At 40.4% G+C, this 17,377-nt stretch overlaps 1 protein-coding gene and 1 long non-coding RNA gene across 2 annotated transcripts in view; both read left to right on the top strand.

Moving 5' to 3' along the window:
- Positions 1–17,377, top strand: part of LOC116049941 (uncharacterized threonine-rich GPI-anchored glycoprotein PJ4664.02-like) — a 243,525-nt gene that overhangs the window by 100,698 nt on the left and 125,450 nt on the right. The gene's annotated exons all lie outside the window — the stretch shown is intronic.
- On the top strand, positions 15,525–16,013 carry LOC116049945. The gene is made up of 3 exons (XR_004104947.1): positions 15,525–15,571; positions 15,714–15,794; positions 15,922–16,013. It is a non-coding gene; the product is annotated as an uncharacterized LOC116049945 (long non-coding RNA).

Below are 17,377 nucleotides of genomic sequence, written 5' to 3' on the forward strand. Positions count from 1 at the left end.
CTGGAAATCTTATGTGGCCTGTTTCATCTGTTCCGGTGAATACTCCAACTCACCAGGTAGAAGGTTCTGAGTCACCCAAAAACATTTCTCTGGTGCTTTCCAATTGTGCAGTGACAGAAGCTATGAGTCAAGCCAGTGATGGTTCCTGTCTTGATAGCCCAGTTAAGAAAAGAGAGCCTGTATTTCCTGTGCCTCTGCCTTGCAGTTATCTTTTAAAAGAGCAAAGAGATGACCCAACACTTCAGGCTCTGTACACCCAGGTTCTTCCAGATGATGAGGTGGAGAGTGCAGCCTGTGGTTATTTTCTCCATGGCCTGTTGGTGAGAATGTGAGTTCCCCAGGGAGACTGTTTTGTGGGGGATGAAATTGTGCAAATTGTTCTGCCCTCTATGTTTAGACTTACTGTACTTCAGACGGCTCAGGATAGCATAGCAGGGCATCTAGGTGCAAGGAAAACCTATGATCAAGTTTTGCGACATTTTTACTGACCTCGTTTGAAGAGAGACATTTCAGCTTTTATTAAGACTTGCCACACATGTCAGTTAACTGGTAAACCAAATCAGGTAATTAAGCCTGCCCATCTGTATCCCATTCCAGTTGCTGAACAACAGTTTGAGCATCTGATCATTGATTGTGTTGGTCCTTTGCCACGCTCAAAACCTGGAAATACCTTTTTGCTTACAGTGATGTGTCAGGCTACACGTTATCCTGCTGCTTATCCCCTCAGAAACATCACCACTATGTCAGTTGTGAAAGCTCTGACACAGTGCCTGTCTATTTTTGGTATCTGGAAGTTTATTTAGTCTGATAAGGGTTCTAACTTCTGTTCAAAGTTGTTTGCAGAGGTGTTAAAGCAGCTAAATGTCAAACATTCTCAGTCCAGCGCTTACCATGCTCAGAGCCAAGGAGCTCTAGAAGTCTAGTAGTCTCTTCTCCATGCATATTGCACTGAGCTGGACCGTGACTGGGAGGAGGGGTTACTGTGGCTAATGTTAGCTGCCAGAGAGGTGTCCCAAGAGAGTTTGGGCTTTAGTCCTAATGACCTGGTCTTTGGTCACAAACAAAGTTAGAGGCCCTTTAGCCTCACTACATAATGACTGGCAAGCTGAGGAGGCTCCAACCAATTTAATAGATTATGTACTGTAAATGGTTTCAGACAGCGGTTGTACCATGCAAATTAACTGGCGAGAGATAATCTGCAGGAAGCTCCGAATAAAATGAAACTCTTTATGAACGGCATGGAGAATGCAGTGAATTTAGTCCAGGTGATCAGGTTCTGGCACTTCTGCCGTTGGTTGGCTCTCCTTTTCGGGCCAAGTTCTCCGAAAAGTGTCAGACCTGAACTATTTTATCTCAACCCAAAACCGAAAGAAGTCTGTACAGCCACATGCATTTGTTAAAACCCTATTATGCTCGCTCTGCTATGTAAAGAAGCCTGATGATACGTTTAGACCAGTTCTTACACAAATGAGGCTGAGGTCCACAAAGAGGCACTTTTCCTATGAGTCTCCTGATGAGCCATTGCATGATGCCCTGATAAATCTGGAGGTGACCTTCTTTAACATAGTTGTTGATGCTGCCATCTCATCACTTACGGAGATATTCCTGACTCTTGGAGATGTGAACAGCAAGTTTGGTTTCCAAAGCCTACCACACCAAGAGTTAATAAAGCAAGCAGAGGCCCTTGGACACACATTAAGCTGTGGAGGACAGTCTGATTTGGATGGGAAGGAGCTGGCCCAGGAGCTGAAAAATGTACCTGACTTGCCATCAAAGTGCATGACAGCTCTTGAGTTGCTGAAATTCATACATGGAAAGCAGTTCACAGAAATCTACCCCAACTTGTGGATTGCTCTCCGGATTGCTGTGACTCTACCAGTTACAGTAACTTCAGCAGACACAAGTTTTTCTAAACCAAAGCTCATCAAAATGTACCTAGGGCCAACAACGCCTCATTTGTCTGGCTGTAATTAGTATTAACCACAAAGTTGCCTGTCAGATGTTATTTGATGATGTGATAGATGACTTTGCAGCAAGGAAGGCCAGGGTTAGTCTTGGCTAGGGCACCGGCACTGGGTCCAAGCACCGAGCCTTGTGGAACACCATGGCGAACTTTAGCGTGCATGAAGGATTCATCTGTATCCAGCTTAGTGTGTTTCCTTTAATGGAAATTAAATGTTCCAGTCTCTATAACAGAATGGTATGGTCAAAAGTGTTGAATGCAGCACTAATAAGACAAATACGAAGACAAGTACAAAGTCCATTACGTGAAGCAATTAGAAGGTCATTTGAAATCTTTGCCTATGCCGTCTCTGTGCAATGATACACTCTAAATCCTGACTGAAAATTAGGGATGCACAGATACCGATACCAGTACTCGGGTGTCGGTCCAATACTATGCTCATGTACTGGTACTCAAATTCGTAAAACTACCCCGATACAACCCCACCCGATACCACTTTATGGCAACGTGACATTAGCCTAAATAGATAGATAAATATAAAGTTTTGCAGTACGTCAGTGTTTTAACATTGTTGTGTTTACTACTGTTGCCAGGCTTTCCTTTACTTCCGGTTTATTCTTCTCTACTACTTCTTGCTCATTCACAGATTATTTTGTCTGTACGCCCTCTGGTGTTTCGGAGAGTACTGCAACGAACAATGCGCTAAGCATTAACGTCTACATTAACCGCGAACGGTGTTGAGCGTGAGTACACCCGTGCCTAACCTCACGTCTCGTCAGTTAAGCAGGTAGTCAAGTAATGTCAGCAGTTTGGAGATATTTCAAGATAAACGATGATGATAAAAGTAGAGCAGACTGCAAACTCAACTCAAGCAAGCTCTGCTGGCGTCTCGTGTTATTGTGAAGTCTCTCTCCTGTCTATTGTCGAGACAATGTTTGAGCTCTACAAAGCAATCGGAATTGCACTTATAATATTATTGTTATGGACTACTAACATCCACTCGGTGCTGGTACAAGAGACCAGCAACCGAGGACCACTCACCTACAGTCGAGAGGATCTTTTACACCTACGGTGTGTTGGAGCCCTGCTCTCTGTCAACATGCAGAGAGGACAGATAAGCTTGCGCTTATGCACTCTCAGGTACCGAAATTTGGCACCATCTGATTTAACGTGAATCGGTTCTTGGTAGTACCGACGTATTTCGATCGGTACCCAAAAAAGTACAGCGTTCGGTACCCAACCCTAACTTTTTTTTTTTTATGATCCATTTTTTTTATTATTTTTATATTTTTAACATACAACATACAGAACACACAAATGCACTCGAACAAGAACCAAAACCCTCTCCCACCCTTGATCGGTCCATTTAGCCCCCTGATGTTAACTGAAAGGATTGAAAGTTCAGCCATCTTCAAAATGTACACGTATACATGTGTTGAGTACCCTACCGGAATTCACTGATAAATTTGTAGCATAGGGTGAGCTGTTAGATCTAAGCACAATGTGGTGAAAACATAAAAAATGAAATAAATCCCCTAGCCCTCCCAGACCGCAGACCCCCTTCCCTCTCTGTAAGATACGTGGCCGCATCAAACGCAGCTCGCACAAAAACTCCAGCTCAAAGCTGCCCCTCCTGTCTAAAGTCACAGGTTAACTGAAACAGGTCTAGCGCTTTCCTATATTAAACATGAACAATGTTACAAAAAACCTTAAAACTAAGTCCCAACCATCTATTAAGTTCTGAAATTAACAGTATGAAAAACAAATCATGCGATCAAGGGCCGAGCATAATGCGTTAATTTTTTTTAATCGTATTAATCGCATGCCGCCATTTATTAATTTATTTTCACTTCACTCGGCTTTGCGTCGTGCCTAACAGGCTACTATTTTGCCGTACTTCCTCGTAACACATCCTACTGCTGCAGGAATAGCAACACGGATTTCGGTGCCTCATTCTGGTGCCACTGATATGTCTGCACTTCTCTCTGATGCTCTGAAACAGAAGTTACAGGCAACAGAAACATCGCTGCACGTGACGCTAGTTAACACTATACTCAACAGCAGCTAACGTTAGCCTACCGCTAGCTAGTAGCGAGATTAAACATGGTTACAATGCTGACAGCTAACGCTAAACGATGTAAAGTGTGACTGTATTTCACTGTAGAGGATTCAACACTGGGATGCACCCATGACAGTATATAAGAATGGACCAACAGATCCCGTTGCTCTGGACGGAGACCAGTGAAGTATATTAGAAGCACTTTTCCGGTGATGGCTGAGCATTACTGCGCAGCCTCCAACTGAGAGAGACGACGTAAATGTGCCGTGAGCAACGTGTCTGAAAGTTGTAAGTCTTCTGGTAGCTGTGCCAAGAGAAATCTCAATCATTCCGAATCTTGCAGAGACGGATAGTGTAGGTATATGTAAGGAGATAACATAGGCACAGGCTAATTATTGCTAACTAAAATGCTAGTTAACATTAGTAATTACACTTAAACAGCTAATGTGAGACGAAACTGCCTGCGCGCTTCTCCTGTACTACACGGTAATTCCTCTACTATGTGACAGTAAGTCACGTGGTTATGACACAATCGTTAGCCTGTTTTTACAAAAACGTCTACTACGGAGCCATAACGTGAGGTACAAAGTAATGGAGCCTTTTATACATTGTCGTGTTTCTTTAGAAATAAACAATGGACAAATAGAGTCTTTAAACACTTCAGATGTAAAGTTATTTGCTGTCAAAGTGGCGCCAAAATGAATGGCAGTCAATGGAATGCTAACGGGAGGTGATGGCTTGGTAGCATCAAAATGGGGCCATAGGAGGTTTGCGGTCCGAGGAGAAGCTTACCCCCTTGGATGCACCTGCCATTGTCTGAAAAACACAGACGGTGCGTTCAATGCAACTGGTAATTTACAGCCTCGTGGTGCATTCAAAGTTGTTCTTAAATGCCCTTTTCCCATCTGGTGTTTTTTGTCATTCAACAGCTATTTACTAGTGAAATAAGTTATTGTTATAGTGATTACATTATTATTAAACATTTAATTTTGATAATATGGCCTTAGCAATAAACAAGCCGTTCTTTAATGTCGCCAACTGTTTAGTACCCTTCTTTTTTTTAACTTTCTTAAAAAGTATCGGTTCAGGCACCATTAAGGCACCGGTACCGTTTTAAAAGCACCGCTTTAGCACCGGTATCCAAACCAAACAATACCCAACCCTAATATTGACTCTAGATTCAAATGTGTGACTAGATTAAATATATAATAAACAAATACAAATCTTAAAATCAAGTTCATAAAGTCACTTTCTTTGCATTCATTTGATTCCCAATCAAGATACACTGGTAAGAATTGCTTTCCATTGTTAATATGTACTTAAAAACAGTTCTGAAATACAAAATAATAGAATTTTAATCATGTGATAAAACATGCAATTAATCGCAATTAACTATAGAAATTCAACGATTAATCGCGATTAAGAAAATTTAGTCGTTTGACAGCCCTACAAATCAGCCATGTAGGAGTAGTAGACATAGATTATAAAATGCAGTCTAATCAAATGCTCCTTATAACTCGGCTCCCAAGCTCATACATTATGATTAGACCAGCTACTACGCCCTGAAATAGGCTGTGTGGGAAACAAACCATGTAAGAGTAGTAAATATAGATTATAAGATAAGTGTTTATCATGTTCTTTCAGTCTAATTAAATATTTCTCCACAGCTTGACTCTCAAACTCACACACCACGTTCGAACCAGCTACCAGTTTCTGATGTAGGCTATGTAAAGTGATCAGTCCGTGTCCATCATGTTTTCAGCCTCATCAAACATTCCTTTAAAGTCAGGTTGCCAAACTTACATGCAGTGTCCTCGAGTTAAACTTGCACAGTGTTCCAGATACGCTAATCCACAGTCGCCGGGTCCGCCCGCTCAGGCTCCTGCACTGGACAAGAGGTCTCCACGCCGCCCTCCGGGCCCGATGACAGCTCCCAATCTGGTCGTGAAGCACCCCACATGGGCGCCACGTCCCCCTCCTCCAAATCCAGATCCCGACAGAGCCTGTCCGCTTCCTCTGGTGCAGTGAATGTGAGCGTTCTCCCTCCGTGGTTTACTCTGAGAGTTGCCGGATAAATAAGAAAGTTTGGGATACCTTTAGCATGCAGCTTACGCTGCACTCCTATAAATTCCTGGCGCCGTTGGACGGTGAAAGCGCTGTAGTCAGGCTTAAAGTGCAGTGTTTCATTGGAATCACGAATCGGGCCTTCCTGCTATACTTGTCTCGCCCCCTGGATAATTGCCTGATGGTCCTGGTATCTCAGACAACTGAGAATCAGCGTGCGCGTCGTTGCACACTTGCTGTAGATCCTGTGCGACCTGTCAATTTCGATGGTAGCCCTGTTCCCTAAGCAGGGGATCCATTTTGGCAACTGATTTTGCAAAAATCCAACTGGGTCATCTTTTTCGCTGCCCTCTTTCAGTTCAATGATGCGCACATTATTTCTTCTCGATCTGTCCTCCAGTTCAGCCAACTTCAACTCAAATTTCTTCTGGTCATCAATACAGGCTTTCACCGTGTTTCTCATCTGTCTGTTGTCTTTTTGTGCCTCGTCTAGTCGCTGGATTAGGTCTCTTACTGTAATTCCCTGCCTCTCAAGCTCTGTCCTGATGTGTTGTAGCGAGGTGTCAATTTCTGCTAACGCTTCCTTCATTGCGATGCGGACCGCTGATTGAAGCCCGCTTTGTTGCTTTTCCAGGACCCTTTTCATAGCCTCTTCCATGCGTAGGTCCGCGTTAGCATCAGAATCCTTGCTAACCGTCACCATGTTAGCAGAGTTGGCTGAGTTCTGTGCGCAGTTAAACGGCAGTGAGGCCTGTTTTTTTGCTCTTGCAAGCATTCCACTAAGTCACTGTGGTAACAAATGAAATGATTGACGTTGAATAAAAAAGAATAGACCTGATTTTTAATGAAAATCCGGAGATGGGTCAAGGAGCTTCAGCCTCGAGCAGCCATGTGATCGTCGGTCACCTGATCTCCCAAGGCTAACATATTTTTCATGACAGCCATATTTTGGTAAGACAGAATAATAAAAGAGTTATCTCAAGACACTTTACAGATAGAGTAGGTCTAGACCTACTCTATCTGTAAAGACACATCATGGATGTGTCTTGGACAAAAATAAAGACAGATTACAGGACTTTAGAAGGCGTGATGCTGAACTGCATGTGCCGATGCCAATGAACCCAAATACGCCAGCAGCAGCACGGGAGAGAAGAGATCAACTGGCAGAAGAGCTGCTTCATCTGTAGCCTGGTAAGAAAGCTCAGTTGTTTATTTAAAAGTGCATTTATGTGGATTTTTAATCACATTGCATTTTACCAATGTTTTTTTTTTTTTTTTTAAGTCAATGCGAGCCAGGGAATTCAGTGTGTCTTTATGGTGAAAAAAACATCTTTGAACAATATTTACCAAATATTGTTTATTAACATTAGTGATCAGGTAGCCAATATTTAAGCATTTAAACTGTTAATTCATGATTGAATAAAACAATACCAATGATTTAATTCTTAATTTAAAGTGGTGTTGGCCTTCTTCCTCCTCGGGTTCGCAGGCGGGAGGACAATGGGACTGGCCACGGGAGGTTCCAGGAGCAGCAGGGCACAGTGTGGTCCTGGTGGACCGGGTGATAGGAGGGGATCTGGTGGACGGAGGAGGTGGAGTTGCAGGAACAAGATGCTCAACTGCGTCAGTGAGCCTTCCCACACTGTCTGCTATGCACCCAAGGGGCTGCAGCAACATCTCCAAGTGGCTCAGGCGGGTGTTGACATGCCAAACTCTCTGCCTGATGCCGCTCAACTTCCTCGCCAGCATACTAAATCCAGCCTGCTGGACTTCGAGGAATGGATGGTCCTCCTGCCTCATGAGGCTACTGCATCGAGATGTGGGTCAGCTCGCCTCTCCTCCCGACCTCAGTGATGGTTGCTCCACCGTCTCGTCTCCCTCCATAACTACACCCTGCTCCTGCCTACTGGGACCGGCCTCACAAGCTTCTGTCAGCGGAGCTGCATGAAAGTTATATTTAATTTATTGTATGTTTTTGATGACGTGTTATTGTAAAATAAACAAATTTCCCAAAAAGCCTACATGCTTTGGACACATTGATATGTCATCATTGCATTACCTTGAACGCCCACCTCTAGCCCCCCAAATCCCTCAATGCTTTCCACACTGAGGGTGTGACGTTAGCTCGTCGGAGTTTGTAGGTGGTCCTCTTCCCATTTCCAGTCTTTGTTTGCGGTGAGCTTTTGTTTCCCCTGTCTCCTGACATCATTGTACTGCTTTCTGCATTGTGCGACCGTTTTAGTGATGCCAGAAGAGGAGGACACGCTCACCGCTACCTCCTCCCATGCCTGCGTTACTTGGTGGAGTTTTACTGGCATAATGCTCGTGCCATATGTGATCTGCTTGCGAGCTTTCACTTCACGCACAAGCAGATCAGTTTCTTCTCCTGAAAATCTCTCCTTCCTGCTTAACAAATCTGCCATCATAGTAGCAATGCGCCAAGGTACATATCTGCCAACCTTTGCTCTGCAGTGTCTATCACACAGTGGTGGCCAGTGCTCTGTTTTTTTTTTTTTTTTTGCTGTGGCCAGTTGGGGAGACGGCGTCCGCACAGCAGACAGAAACAGAGTGGACATCTCATCAAGAAGGCTGGCTCGGTGGCACTGGCTAGAACATTAAATAAACTAGAATCAATACTGACCAACCCTGCACACCCACTTCACCTCCTGAAGGTGATAAACAGCAGCACCTTTAGTCAAAGACTGATTGCACCAATGTGCAAGTCGGAGCGGTATAGGAAGTCTTTCATACCAGCTGCTATACGACTCTATAATGTACAAAAATAACTTTCTCTTATTTATATTTTTGTATTTTAACTTATTGGTATGGATATATTTGAGTAAATGTGTGGTGTTATGTATGTCTTGAAGCTGCTGTGACACTGTAATTTCCTGCAAAGGATTAATAAGAAAGGATCTATGTATCTACAAATGCGCCTGACTTTTAAAGGGAAAATCTCATTAAAATGTCCCGCTATCTTAATGACGGACAACACGTCAAATTAAACAGAAATCCCCAGGCTTTCTTCAAAAATCACGCCGTTTTGTCAGTTGTTGAGTTAGGGGAGACTTTTTAAACCCAGTTTACACTGTCTACGACAGATTTGTGATCATTTGAGCCCTATCGTAAATTCAGCAAACAAAATACATCAAGTTATTTCTATCTTTGTTTAAAAAAAAAACTTTGTCCTGGCCTGTTACTGTTTGATGGGACGGCTGTGGCTTTGTCTTTCTTATTCTTGTATCTATGTCTGTTCAATTGCTATTGGCTTTTGTCAATTTGTATTTACAACGGGGCCTGGATAAGAAATAATTTGGGTGCTCTGTTTCTATTCACACGGCAATCCAAATGTTAAAAATAATTTAGTTTAGGTATTCCACTAATATGTATGTATATTGTATTTACTATACACATAATGACATTGCGTACGACTAAATGTAACCACATTCATATGCTTTTTTGCTTTCTGATCTAGGTTAGTGTAGTCAGGCAGGTGGGATGGGTGGGTGGAAATGTTTGTTGTAAATTTATTTAAAAAAAAGAAGTATTAGTCTAAGAACAGAACATCTGTCTAATTTTGTGCTTGCCAACAATTTAAAATTAAAACATTTAACAAGTTGTGGTTGAAGAGGGTGACTTAATTTACAATATAGTCATGCACCTCTTTTGGCAGCACTGAAGAAATGTAATGCGGAGGTTGAACTGGTCCAGGTTTTTTCCATATTCAAAGCCTCAGCTCTGTAAACCCCAGAGAGGCAGAGCCAGGCCTCACAAAACCTTGCTTGAGGAGGTCTTTTAAAAAACAGCCTTCCATACTAAACTTCAATCAAATCAAAATTACAACCTTGTGTGTCATGTTGTACCTGTAATTGATTGACACAATTATGTTGTTCACATTTCTTTTGTTATTAGCCTATTGTTTAAAAGTTGATGAAATCTACTAAAACCTGGATTTCAAACTTTTTTTTCTCTGGTAGAATACAGTGTATAGTATTGTGTGTGTTTGTGCATGTGACTGCTTTCATTTCAATTATAGACATGTCTATTCAACACATATTCAATAGAATAACAGTAAATCAGAACAGTTTTGAGTTGGTAAAATCATCTTGAATTATTTTCCCAGAAATGATCATTCTGAAAGCTGAGCTGAACCAGCTGTAAAAGAAAGCATAAATAAATGGATTGAGCATTGAATTTGACAGTGTAAGCCAGTTAAGTAATTCAATCAAAGGAAGTGGGACATAGACATGACTGAAAGAAAGAACGGTAGTACAAAGAAAGAAAGGAAGCCAACAAATCAAAAAGATTCCCATAATGATAGCCAGAGTTTTGGTGGCTTTTCTTTCATTCTTACTGACAGTTGCTCCAGACTTTTTGCTCTGACAGGTTGTGTTCTGGATGCTGCGTGCCTGTTTCTGTGCAACTAGGAAAATCTTAAAGTAGATACACAGCATTAGAATCACTGGGAGGTAAAATGAGAAAATAAGTCCAAAAATGTTTGCCATTATAGCATTAATTAAACATGTTGCGGCACATTTTTCTTGGTTTATTCCTACAATTATGAAGCTAACGACAGAAACCCCCACAGCTAACCAAGATCATGATGACAACAACATGATCATTTATTTTAGTTCTATAGGTTAGAGGCTGACACACAGCATATCTCTCGATAGAAATACAACACAGGTGCAGAATAGAAGTTGTGCACAGCGATACATCAAAGGTGCTCCGTACTTTACAAAATAAATCTTCATAGTACCGACATAATGTTACTGAGAATTCCATGGTGAGAGAGAATAAGGTAGTTAGTAGGAGTGTGGAGCTGTTTGAAGTAAATGATGGAGATTATTACAAGAAGGTTTCCACATACAGTTATAACAGATAACTAGAACTGCAAGCAGTTATGACGGGGCCCAAGCCACCCACGCCAGTTACCCCCGACGCCCCGGGGAGTGCGCGAAAGCGGAACCCGAAGCCTGGCGGCGGGGAGGAAAACGTCGGTAAATATCGAGCGGCGTAAGCCGTGATGTCTGCGGTACGTCGCCGTTGCAAACGTAGCGGTCAACAGTTCATCTCCATGCATATACAGACCACCTTTAAGAATGCTCTACAACAAACAAACTTCTTAACCCCCCTGACCACAGGGGACAGCAGAGAGAAATGAGAGAGTGACTGAGAGGGTGGAGGGGGGGAGGCAGGTGTGATGGTTGAAGGAGGAGGGGAGGTGGTCAGGTTGTTGCAAATGGCGTCAAGTTGTTGCAAATGACGTCATTTATGTTTTCCTCCGTGGGTGCTTCGTGGGAAATTAAGAATCAATGACACCAACATAACCAATCACACTATGTCAGACGCTCCACTTAGCACCAACTGCAATGTTTAATTGCACGGTATCGGCGCCTATGAATGGTGTTGATTTTGGATTGAAAAAGTGAGAGAAAAGAGTTGCATTTGTCCACTGAAGGTTGTAGAAACTTTGTCAAGTGGGTTAAGAAGTTTGTTTAATGTAAAAAACCAGTGGAGCACACAAAAGCCAAAAACAAAACCTAATGGTAGGAGGGAAACATCAGTAAATATTGAGAAGTGTGAGCTGCAAGGTCTGTGGTACATTTTCGTGGCAAATATGCCATTAACATAGATTGAGTAAAAGGGCCAAAACTCATCTACGTTGATTGTAGCGCCCCCTAAAGGCAGATCTTCACCACATTTGGTACAGAGCATCGTAGTGGGATGTTGAACAATGACCTCTAGTTCTTTGCTGATGACATTTAATTTGGCCGAGATATGATACGTGTGTGGTAGCTAGCTAGGAAAATTTGATTGGTCGTCAAATGCGCATACTTTAACGTAGCAAAATTCCTTGAGTAACTTTTGGTTACGGCCATTTGGAGATGCTATCTACCAGGTTTCGTGCTGATCCGTCGCACGGCCTAGGACGAGTTCAAAAAAGTTGGTTTTGTGCATTGCGCAAAAGATTTTAAGCAGAAATGGGCGTGGCCTATATCATGTGATTCAGCTCGATTCAAGGAACATGTGGATGTCAGGATTTCTAATGTGTGATTCGTAATGTGGGAGTTAAAGGCAAAAAAACATTATAGCGCCACTTAGTGGTCCACATGTGTAATTTTTGGTAGGTGTGGTCCATGACCCATTGTCTATCTACACTGTAAATTTAAAGTTGTTCACATTAGTGTAAGTAGTAAATTTAGACTTGGGTCCCATAGGCCACGCCCACTTTGACCCCTCAGTACCCCACTCTACCCACTGAGCAAGCGACGTCTGTGGACGTACAAAACAGGTTGATATCACGTCGGCCCGTCCAGGCCATGATCTGAACGTCCATTGACAACCACAATTAGTCGATTAATGACACTGAGAAATTATGTCCAATCTGGCCATAATCTAAACGTCCACTGACAGACAGAATTAGTTGAGAAAAGACGTTCATACTGGCTATAATCCGGACGTCCGATGACATCTAGAAGCAGTCCATAAATGACGTGAATAAAGATGTCCAATCTGGCCATAATCTAAACGTCCACTGACAGCCAGAATTAGTTTGGAAAAGACGTTCATACTGGCTATAATCTGGACGTCCGAAGACATCCAGAAATAGTCCATAAATGACGTGAATAAAGATGTCCAATTTGGCCATAATCTAAACGTCCACTGACAGCCAGAACTAGTTCAGAAAAGACGTTCATAATGGCTATAATCTGGACGTCCGATGACATCCAGAAACAGTCCATAAATTACGTGAATAAAGATGTCCATTCCGGCCATAATCTAAACGTCCACTAACAGCCAGAATTAGTTCAGAAAAGACGTTCATATTGGCTATAATCTGGACGTCCGATGACATCCAGAAATAGTCCATAAATGACTTGAATAAAGATGTCCATTCTGGCCATAATCTAAACGTCCACTAACAGCCAGAATTAGTTCAGAAAAGACGTTCATAATGGCTATAATCTGGACGTCCGATGACATCCAGAAACAGTCCATAAATTACGTGAATAAAGATGTCCATTCTGGCCATAACGTCCACTAACAGCCAGAACTAGTTCAGAAAAGACGTTCTAGGCAACTGCTATAATCTGGACGTCCGTTGACATTCAGAAAAGGTCCATAATGGACTTTATGCCCAGCTGCACTACTTCCTGAACTTCAGCCTGCTCCTTTGTTTCCTGTCTGTCATTATTGGACAATCCAGGTGTGCTTCACCTATGTAGTCTCAGCAACATTAAACAGACACACCTGGATTGATCAGTTTGTCCAATAATGACAGACAGGAGACAAAGGAGCAGGCTGAAGTTCAGGAAGTAGTGCAGCTGGGCATAAAGCCCATGGTAAATAAAGATGTTCAATCTGGCCATAATCTAAACGTCCACTGACAGCCAGAACTAGTTGAGGAAAGATGTTCATATGGCTATAATCTGTACGTTGACATCCAGAATTATTTGACAAATTATGTGAATAAAGATGTCCAATTTTGCCACAATATAAACATTTGCAAACATCTAGATTTAATGACAGAAAATATGTTAAAGGCCACTGTGGGCTGCCCACTCAAAAGGCTGTTAAAAAAAAACAACCATTGTCATTGTGGTAACATTTCCAGAGTCCCTCCAGTTTCCTAAAGTCTTTCATTCCAGATTAAGTTCTAAGTCCTTAAACACTGCAGCATGTATATTCTTAGAGAACTCAAAACTCAAAATAGATTTTCATTTCATGTTTAAATCTTTGAAGATTGCATAAAATTTACATTTGTGAATTTAGCTAACAGATTTTTTTCAGATTTAAAAATTATCAATTTTCTTTTTACATTCATGAAAACATTTAAATTCAAAGTTAGGATTCACATAATATTTGATAAAATTTACACAATGTACCACAAAATATCCCTGTGAAAGACAGTTCCAAAATAAATAAGCTTTCTCCTTTGGAGTGCACCTCCAAAAATGAGTAACTTGGACTTGGTCAACTGGTTCAGTGTTGATCAGCTGTGTAGTCACTGAATTTGCAAAAAAAAAAAAACACTACAATATTGTTACGTCTCCTTTTTAAAGAATCTAGGGTTAATAGGGTAAGTAAGTATTGAATTTAAATAAATAAATAAAAATGAAAAGAAAGAAACCACTGATAGTTGTAATGGTGTGTTATAATGATTCAGACAGAAACAGATATTCTCAAACAACTTTTAGTAATTCATAATATTAATAAAACACCCGATTGCTTTACAGTGTTCATGTGAGTAACAGTAACATTTTGAAATTAGCACTTCACCAGCAAGCAGTCTTTTTAGGGCAGGTTTGCTTGCTAACTGGCTGGCAGACCTTGCAGATCTTCAAAATCAGACTTATCACCCCTTATCACTCCGAAACGGTCACAACGCTGTAGGAGCGACGCCATAGTTGACGCTAAGATCCTTGTCAATATCACAATTGTATTGCATTCAACCCTTTACATAATTTTATTATTTTGGTCACCTTGCTCTTTTAAACTTAGACAGGTCAGTCACAATGGGGAAAGCAGTGGCAGGATGACTAATGATTTTTTACGATCTGATCTCTGAGAGGTAGGCCTAGAGGATACAGGCAGTTTGGCAAAAATCTGGTCCCTCAAATTTAAGGCGAGGTATAAACCAAACTGTCAATAACTGATAATGTGAGTTATAACCACATGATTTTTGGGATGTGGGAATGGTAGACGTTGACACAAATACTTCCAGTCAATATGGACAATTATTCTAAAGTTTTATATTAAATTATGTATTCTAGAAAAAGTTATTTATTTATTGTATTTTTTCCATTTGTCATTGTCTTTGTTTGAGGGTGATGGGTAGCCTAAATGTAAATTTCCACATAAGCTTTTTGAAGGCCTGGGGTTCCAAAAGAGCGCTGTTCTGACCACCTTGACCCCTTCAGCAAGGGCAAGCCCAAATATAAAATAAATTTCACCCATACTCCTACAAATGTCAATTTTTTTATTGTTTATTGTTTTGGTGTGTTTTTTTTATTACGTGTATGCTAATTAATAAAATTATATTTTTTAAAAAGTGATAAGCATGTTTTTCGGATATGAGTGTTTTTTTCCCCTTTCGTTTTTGTTCTTAAAAGTGTGGTGGAAAAGGCGGTTTTACTGGGTACACCTTCCGGTTTCAAGAAGATTCCCTCGATCCCCTGTGAAAAATAGTTCTACCTTTATAGTGATAATAAAAAATACAAACTGTGATTTTTTTCAAACTGTGATACAATTACTTGATTTTTTTTTTTTACTTTTATAACATGATCTATCTATATAATGATCAAACATGCTCGGAATACAAGTTTCTCAGTTCTGTGGCGGACGGATATATGACTGCAGCATGCTCCGCCTCCGCCGCATTATGACTGATATATGACTGCAGCATGCTCCGCCTCCGCCGCATTCTGCACCAAGGCTTTTTGCTGGCTTGTGTTACACTTGACGTCCCCATCAAGAACTTTGTAAGTATGTTATAATATTGATAATACTAATTGTGAGTGATTCCCGAAATGTTATTATAATGTTTTTATTTCGTTAGTACCAGTTGGTTCAGCTAAGTAATTCAAATGTGTTTTTCCCCCTGGACGCCTAACGTTACTTAAGATCGCTTAACGTTAGTAGTCTCCGTCTCGTGTCGCTGTCTCACGGTGTTGCACTTGAGTCGACGTCTCCATCAAGGAATTTGTAAGTAACATTGTTATAATATGGTAATACTAATAGTGAGTGTTTCTCGAAATGTTATCAAAGTTTTTTTTCTTTAGTCCAAGTTGGTTCAGCTAAGTAATTCAAATGTTTTTTTTCCCTCTAAAAGGACGTGCTAGCTACTTAAGCTAGCTAGCTTAGTTGCCAAGGAAGGCTGTCGCAGTTTGACGGTGTTGCACTTGAGTCGACGTCCCATCAAGGACTTTGTAAGTAACATTGTTATAATAGGGAGTAGTTTTCAAAATATCTAAAAGTTTTTTTGGTTACACTTTATTTTGATAGTCCACTTTAGACAGTCTACTAACTTTAAGTAACTTTTCAACTAGCAGCTACATGTTAACTAACTCTCATTAGAGTATTAGTAAGCTGTAGTAGACAGTCAGTAGACTGTTAGGTTATAGTTAGGTGTTAGGAATCGATTTAGGAGAATTAGTTGACTTGTAGTTGGCAAGTTAATTATAGTCAGTAGAATGTCTGTTGGGGGACCAACAAAATAACGTGTTAGTAGATATTAAGCAGACAGCTTACTAATATTCTAATGACAGTTAGTTGACATGTAGTTGCAAAGTTACTTATAGTTAGTAGACTGTCTAAAGTGGACTATCAAGTGTTACCGATTTTTTTTTTGTTAGTCTCAGTTGGATCAACTAGCCTAAGTAATTCATTTTTTTTTCTCTAAACCTTTTGATTTACCAGTGATTTACCAACGTTAACCTTAATCCTGTCAGAATGTCTATCCATTGAGCATGTACATGTCCATCCGTTAAAATGAACTTTTGCAAACAAAAATAATTGGGGCTCTGGACAGTGGGCTCCGCCCAAAAAAAAGTCCCCATGTTTATAAAAACTGAAAATGGGTCAATAACATTACATATTTTTTTAGATACTATCTATTCCATTAATTACTAGTAACATTACTTATTCATTAACGTCAGCTAGTGCTTATTCTTTATAATGACTAGTCAGAACAGCCACTGTAGTGTTCAATAGTAACAAAATAGTAGTTACTAGTCACCATCAAAATAAGTACTACTATCTAATGAATAAGTACTAGTATCTAATAATAAGTACTAGTAACTAATAAATAAGTACTAGGGATGTAACGGTACAAGTATTCATATTAAACCAAAAAAATTTGAAAATGCATACCGAACCGAAAGCCTCGTACCGAACGGTTATTTCTAGGGATGTAATAATATAAATAATATAAAGTAATAATATAATATAAAGTGTAACAATAATACAAAAATGCAATAATACATATTGTGGATAATGACAATATGTATAATGGATAGTTCACCCAAAATAAAAATTACTTTAAGAAAAAAATTTTTTTTCAGAGTTTTAGTGTCAGTAGTACATTAAACTACTATAGTGTTGTCACGGATACCAGTTATGTACCGATACCAGTAATAATCCACGATTTTCTGTACCAATTTCGGTACCAAAGCTTAATTTAAATGTACATATATTAAAGTATATATCACGGTTACAAAGATGGAAACTGTAGTAAAAACACTTTACAATAAGATTCCATTTGTTAAATAACATTAGATATAATAAAA

The sequence above is a fragment of the Sander lucioperca genome, chromosome 9, assembly GCF_008315115.2.
Source record: "Sander lucioperca isolate FBNREF2018 chromosome 9, SLUC_FBN_1.2, whole genome shotgun sequence".
Taxonomy (NCBI): Eukaryota; Metazoa; Chordata; class Actinopteri; order Perciformes; family Percidae; genus Sander; species Sander lucioperca.